Source organism: Kogia breviceps, chromosome 17 (assembly GCF_026419965.1).
Source record: "Kogia breviceps isolate mKogBre1 chromosome 17, mKogBre1 haplotype 1, whole genome shotgun sequence".
NCBI classification, from domain to species: Eukaryota; Metazoa; Chordata; class Mammalia; order Artiodactyla; family Physeteridae; genus Kogia; species Kogia breviceps.
The window spans coordinates 76,276,129-76,283,907 of record NC_081326.1 but is presented as its reverse complement, the minus strand read 5'-3'; positions in this window follow the sequence as shown (position 1 = coordinate 76,283,907).

The following is a 7,779-nucleotide window of genomic DNA, read 5'->3' as shown; positions in this document are numbered from 1 at the left end:
TTGAGAATCCGCCTGCCGATGCAGGGGACACGGGTTCGTGCCCTGGTCTGGGAAGATCCCACATGCCCCGGAGCGGCTGGGCCCGTGAGCTATGGCCGCTGAGCCTGCGCTTCCAGAGCCTGTGCTCCGCAGCAGGAGAGGCCACAACAGTGAGAGGCCCGCGTATCACCAAAAATCAAAAAAAAAAAAAAAAAAAGACCTTTTCTCCAAATACATTCATATCCCGAAGTACCGGGGGTTCGGACTTCAGCACATGGATCTTGGCGACACAATTCTGCCCACCAAGGGGGTGCAGGGACTCTCTAAAGGGGTCGTGAGACCAGGGTCCGCGGCTGCTGGGGACTGGTGAGTGAATGGCCAGCACTCTTTCCTTGGGCACCCGTCCCCTCGAGAGAGGCCGTCGGGCTTGGGAAGGAAGTCTCCGTGGTCAGGGCACCGCTGGCCTCTCTGGAATCTTCCTGTGAATTGGAACAGGATACCCACGGGGCCTGGGGAGTGAAGACTGTCACTGGGGCACCACTTCCGCCCTCTCGAGCGCGGCTGAGAGTGGGGTGCTTGCTGGGCCCGGGGCCCTCAGGACCCCTGGGACAGCGTGGCGGCAGAAGGCCGCTCCTCTCTGGCTCTGCCTGGGAGGGCAGCAGTGATGGAGGTGGCGGCCTGTCTCTCTCGGCACCCGCAGAAGACAAAGTTCACCTTCCTTCCTTCCTCACCTCAAAGTTCACCTTGAGCTGCGCCATCCTGCTCAAGTGGGAGTTTCGAAAGGAGCTGTCTGGCAAGCTGGCCTGGGGCCACGGCCCGGGCGCCGACAGCGACATCTTTACCTGTATGGTGAGATGCTGGGCCCTCCTGGACGAGGGGCGAGGAGGCCAGGGAGAGGGACACGGGGTCCTCTGGGCCTCGGCTTCCCCCCGAGCTCCTCTAAGGGGCACCCAGATGTGGATGGCAGAGGGGCCGGGGCGCCCTCGGGTGCCATCCGCCTCGGTCCTGCGGCTGTTTATGAAATGCCGGCTCCGGGCTGGGCTCAGAGCCTCCAAGACGGGCCACGCGGGGGCCACGCCCCCACCTTGCATCAGGACCAGGGGTCCTGCCCGCAGCGGCCTCCACAGCGACCAGGGGACACGGCGCTCACTGACGCCCCAGTGCAGACGTGGGGGAGGGGGCCCTTTAGATCCCAGAACCTGGCGGTGGGCTGAACCTCCACCCCGCGCTGAGGACATGTGTGTGGAGGTGGGCGTGAACGGGGCGGGGAGAGCAAGAGACACCGCAGCGGCCGTCTTCCCGGGCGGGCGGAGGCGACCCCGGCCCCGGGCCACCCTGCCCTCTGAGCTGCAGGCCCCAGGCACAGAGCCCCACCGGCGGGAACGGCGAGGTGCCCTATCCCCGTGGAGCGGCCCCGTCTTCTCGCCCTCCGAGCAGGGGAGCCCCGTGGACCCGCCCTGCATCTCATTGGCTCTGACTGGCCGTGGACCCACTGCTGAAGCACTCTCAGGAGGTGCAGAGCCACTTCGCCGGGGACATTCGGGCAGCGTGAGGGAGGGGCAGTGCCGATGCAAGGTCCCGCCTGAGATGGGCGGGAACAGAGCTGGTCCCCGCGGAGCTGCTACTCTGCCAGCCCCTCCCGCCTCCCAGGCCTGGGCCCTCGCCGGGTTCACAGCCCTCGCTCTTCCAGGCTTGGAAGGCTGGGCTGGCCCGGGGCCTCAGGCAGGGCCGGGAGGCACGTGGGCCCCCGCCCGACGCCGACCCCATCTCTCCTCCCCCCCGGGTGGAAAGCAACTTCAGCGGCTACCAGCAGTTTCTCGCGCAGGCGCTGGTGCACCTGGACGGCCCCGACAGGCGCCTGAAGCTCACGGCCACGAAGTTCATCGGCAGGTGCCGGCCACCACCCAGCCTACGTGGCAGCCTCACTGCTGGGCCCTGGGGTCCACTCCAGAGGGCAGGCCCGTCAGCCAGGCACCAGCCTCCCGTCCTTGCCCGGCTCGCCTGCCAGGGCACCACGCCTCCACCCTCCCTCCCCGCAGGGGGAACCCTGCAGGACTGCTTCACCGACCTCTGCTTCTGCCTGAAGAAGGGCCACGTGAGGACCCTCAAGAAACGTCAGCACAGGGCCACCGTCAGCCGGGCTGGGACCCCACACGGGGCCTCTCGTCTGACGCCGGGGGGGCCTCTGCTGGCTTGTCTCCAGCCTCAGCCTCTCCCACGGGCAGGCCATCATCTTGTCCTTGAGAACTGCTTCCAGGACAGGCTGTGACCACCCCCCCGACACACACACCCCACGTGGACCCGGGGACAGGCCGTGACTCCCACATGCACCCCTGAGACGGAGCCCCCTGGAAGGGCAGGTCCGCACAGACCGAGGTTTCCAGGGCAGGGTCGTGTCCCCTCCACCCGTGCCTGCCCTCGGCACCACGGCAGGCTGCGCTGCGGCTGGAGTGGCCGTGCAGTTGGACGCTCGGGTCTCCGCTGCAGACTTGGAGATGCTCAAGCAGGACCCAGGCTCGGTGAGCCGTAAATTCTACAAGAGCTTCTTCGAAGACATCGTTGAACCTTCCCCGAATGCGCTGATCTTCCGAGCCCGCGGCCGCTGATGGCTGCGGTTGATCGTGTCGCGTTGCGTTGTGTTCTTTGGTTCGGTATCAAATGTGACAAATTCCCCTCCGGCCTCCCTGGGCTCTTCCTGCCCCACGCCCACCTGCTGCCCCTTCCTCAGCCAGGCCCCGGCGGCCTCTCCTCCCGACCCAGACACTAGCTGGCCTTGGGGCCCAAAGGGCCTTGCGACACAGCGTCCTCAGCAGCTGGGCTGGGAGTTTCCTTTGGTCACACGAGCCAGGGACTCACCCGCGGGCCCAGAGCCTTGGGGGTCCTCCTTGGCACCCACTCCCCGCCCCTCCCCGGCCTTTCCAGATCCAGGGATGCTTTCTCCCAACTGCTAGAATCTTCCCCCATGCGGGGCCGGGCTGGAAGCTGAGGATGCCCGCCGGGGGGGTCTGGACCCGAGTCTGCCGAGGACGTGGGCCCGCGCGGGCGCTGGGCAGGAGAAAGCCCCCCCACAGCCCTTCCCTGACGGAGGCTAGAGCGCTCCTCCTAACAGCGCTGTCCTCGGGCGCTCGGCCGGCCCCGCTGCGGCATCCAGGCAACGTGCGCAGGTGGTGCTGAGCAGCAGGGGTGGCAGGGCGGGGGCACCAGTGCACCTGGCCGGGCTGCAGAAGCCGAGGGCAGCAGGTGTGGGCCCGGCCAGGGAGCTGTGGTGCGACGCCTGCAGCATCAGTGCACCCGGGTGGGTGCCGAGGAGGAGGAGGAGGAGGAGGAGGAGGAGGAGGAGGAGGAGGAGGCAGCGGCGGCCCTGCCTCTGAGGAATTCCTGCTTGTCAGGGCTGGACGGAGGAGAGCAGCCCAGCGGGGACCCTGCCTGAGAGAGGAGGGAGCGGGGCAGCGTGGATGGAGCCCCAGGAGCCGAGAATGGACGCGTCTTCAGACAGAGGGCGGGCGGGCTGTGCGGAGCGCCCCCGAGGCTGGGGATGAGGAAGGCAAGAGGGCTGAGGTCTGCCCGAGGTCACTTCAGGGTCAGCAGGTGGGGACAGAAGTTTCCCACCTCCGCGGTGCACAGACTAGATGCTCTGAAGATGCCTCGCACCAAAATACAGCCGGATCTTGGATGAAGTACAATAACGGGGCTTTTACATGTATTGCTGCCTCGGGGCTTCCCTGGTGGCGCAGTGGTTGAGAGTCCGCCTGCCGATTCAGGGGACGCGGGTTCGTGCCCCGGTCCGGGAGGATCCCACGTGCCGCGGAGCGGCTGGGCCCGTGAGCCGTGGCCGCTGAGCCTGCACGTCCGGAGCCCGTGCTCCGCAACGGGAGAGGCCACAGCGGTGAGAGCCCCGCGTACCACAAAAAAAAAAAAAAAAGTATTGCTGCCTCTCAAAAACACTGGTGTGGGCAAGTGGAGAGCAATCGGACCCCTGGACCAAACTAAGAATACACATGTCTGATAACCCAGGGATTCCACTGCTGAGTTTACAAAACAAAGCAATCCCTGTACAAGTCCAAAAGGGGCTCGTGGTGAGGATATACGCCAGAGTAGTGCTGGTGACGGTGAAGCGTTTGAGAAGCGGACAGACGGACCACAGGGAACGCTTGCCACGTAGATCCCTGCCCGAGACAGTAAGACGTAACACACGAGAACCAGCTCCCGTCTGGGCAAGAGGGAGCGAGCACACTCCACACTGCTGTCCTGTGGATGCAGCTGACATTCCTGGACCACGTGCACGGGGCAGCTCTCTGAGGACTTTGCAAAAGGAATACCAGCACGCGGATTGTGGAGCTCAGAGCACCGCTGAACTGGTGATAAATGTCCTGTTTCATCCTCTGGTATTTCCAGACCTGGATGCGTTCTCCAGGTGTAGCCAGAAAGAGCTCCAAGATAAACCCTAGAGTTCTGGTCCAAAGAGCTAGAAATTGGGTTCCTACGTGGCAGCGGAAGAGGCGGGGACGCCTTAGGCTTTTGTTTGTTTTCTGTTCTCTGCCCCAGGACCCGGCAAATCTGCAGTGAGGCAGTGGTTGTGACCGAGCCTCCTCCGGCAGTACAGGCACCTAAAACTGAGTGCGGGGAGAGAGGGCCCACGGTTTTTCGGTTTTGCTCTTTCTATTGTCTTGGCACTTGGCGTGGGAGAAAGAACCACTTGCAGAAGGTGCACAGCAGGGCGGGAAAAGCTAAAAGCCCAACTTTCTAACCAGGAGGCCAGGATGGGGGTAGGGGGGTCCCCTAAGAGCCAGAAAGTACAGGGAAATCACACAGAGGGGGGAGTTCAGGGGAGCAACCACACGAAGTTGCTTGTGCACCCTTGGGCTCCCCCGATCTCACTATGTTTGCATCTGACCCTCAACAGCATACTATAGCCTTTCAGAATTGCTCTAAAGGGTAAACCACTGCTCGGGTCCCAGACTTGCCAGTGGGTGATGCATACGTAAGACACATCTGAATAGCTCTGGAAACCTCTCTGACCTGAAAGTGGGGCCACAGCTCACAGAAAGTGGGACCGGCAGCTGATCGCCTACAAAAACAACCCCCCAAATCAACATTCTTCATGGAATCTGAACGAGACCCAGAGTCTCAAAACCAAATATTCACAATGTCCAGGATGCAGTCCAAAATTACTAGGCATATGAAAAGCCAAGAAAACCTCAATTGTAAGAGAAAAGGCATTCAACAGATACCAACTAAGAGATGACACAGACGTTGAAATTGTCAAAGACTTTAAAGCAACTGTTGTAACCATGATCTAAGAAGCAGTGCCATGAACAGAGACCTAGAACAGAGAAATGGAAGACAGACAAGAGTAAAATGCCAAGACTATGTGTGGTATTGGAGAAAGAATACACAGATGGGTCAATAGAACAGAGCCGAGGGCCCAGAAATAGACCCACGCAATTACAGTCAGCTGATATTTGATAAAGGGGAAAAGTCAGTTCAACAGAAAAACCACGGTCTTTTCAATAAATTGTGCTGGAACAATTGGACATCCATAGCAAAAAAAAAAAAAGAAAGAAAAGAATCCAGACACAGCCATTCACAAAAATGAACTCAAGTGGATCTTGGAGCTAAATGTAAAATACAAAACTATAAAACTTGTAGAAGTTTACATAGAGAAAATCTGGGTGACCTTGGATGTGACAATGAGGTTTTAGAAAGAACCCAAGAAGCACAATCCATGAAAGAAAAAAATGATGTTAGAGCTGTTTTTAAAATTAAAAAATCCTGCTCTGCAAAAGATACTGCTGGGAGATTGAAGAGACCAGCCAGGGAGTGGGGGAAAATACTGGCAAAACATATATCTGATGAAGAATGTTGTCCAAAATATACGAGGAACTCAAACTCAACAATGAGAAAACTGACGCTTCCGGACCCCACTTGTGTGAAGGTCATGAGCGTCTCCCTCTAGGCCCCACCCCAGTCCTACCTGGCTGCGAGAGTGTACGTTGTCAAAACTCATCAAATCCTTAAAATGGGTGAAGCTTCTTACATATACATTGTACCTCAACAAAGTTGAATAAAAAAATGTAAAATTCAAGGATATACATCGACATTAGTTATTATGCACAGAGAATGCCGTTATGGACAGCTTCATGTAATCTGTGATACACATTTGGCAGGATATTTTATTAAAAGAAACTATGTCAAGAAAAAAAAGAAAAAGAAATAACAGATCAGATGTACACATAGCAACCCAGATGGATCTTTAAGAAAAAAAGTGCTTAGTGGAAAAAAAGTTAAAAACAGGATGAGATATATAATTTAAATAAATTTAAAATATATACCCTTGGTCATTGTACTGTGGTTATAGAAGACGCTCACATTAGACGAAGCTTGCAAAGGGTGTAAGGAACTTCTCTATACTATCTCTGCAACTCTTCTTCTTTTTTTTTTAAAGAAGAATATTTTTAAATATTAATTAATTAATTTATTTGGCTGCGTTGGGTCTTCGTTGCCGCGCGCAGGCTTTCTCTAGTTGCGGCGAGCGGGGGCTACTCTTCGCTGCGGTGCGTGGGCTTCTTATCGTGGTGGCTTCTCTTGTTGCAGAGCACGGGCTCTAGGCACGTGGGCTTTAGTAGTTGCGGCGCTTGGGCTCAGTAGTTGTGGCGCACGGGTTTAGTTGTTCCACAGCATGTGGGATCCTCCCGGACCAGGGCTCGAACCTGTGTTCCCTGCATTGGCAGGCGGATTCTAAACCACTGCTCCACCAGAGAAGTCCTATCTCTGCAACAGTTCTGTAAGCTAAGATTATTTCAGAATAAAAAACTTTCAGAAAACACTTTTTTTTCCCCACAAGAGCACTTACAAACCAAAAAAGGCACATTAACTAAATTAGAATAGTTGCTTATAGGTTGGTGGGAGGATTACGGGGATAAAAGAGAATAAATAAACACGTAAATAAGCCAGAATGGGACATGCGTGGGCCAATGGTGATAACGTGCCAGACTTCAATCCTCTACTTGTGGAAAGAAGAGAGAGCATTTACCGTCAACAGACTGAAGGACTTAGAAAAATGTACTCCAGGAAGAAGGAAGGAGGCATGAAATGTATCAATAAGATGATATGCTGTGATACGGTGATTTATAGTAGAAACATATATTTGGTCTCTTCCTCCTTTTCCTGGCACAGAGCTCCCCAAACCCTTGGAAATTACTAAGAGATGACAGATTAAAGGAGTCTTTCGTATGCTAAAGAGGTGACTTTTGGCCCCCAGAGGATGGGGCTGGTTGCCAGAAGAACCAGCACCTGGGTAAGGGAGAGGGGCTGGAGGTCGAATCTTCAGCCAAAGGCCAGAGTTAATCAGTCGTGTCTCGGTAATGAAGCCTCCACACAAATCCAAAAGGATGGGATTTGGAGAGCTTCCATGCTGGTGAACACGTGGAGATTTGAGAAGAGCAGGGTGTTGAGAGAGACCGTGAAAGCTCCAGGCCCTTTTCCCGTACTTTTCCTATGCATCTTCCATTTGGCCGTTCCTGAGCCTTACTTACCCTTTTATCACAAACCAGTGATCCAGCAAGTAAAATGTTTCTCTGAGTCCTGAGAGCTGCTCTAGCACATTAATCAAACCCAAGGGCGGGGGGTGGGGCGTGGGAACCCTCAATCTGTAGCCGGTGGTCAGAAGCACAGGTGATGACCTGCACTTGAGATTGGCGTCTGAAGTGTGGGTTGAGGGGGCAGCCTTGGGCGCCTGGGCCCTTAACCTGCGGGATCTGGTGCTGTCCCAGATAGCTGGTCAGAACTGAGTTGAATCAG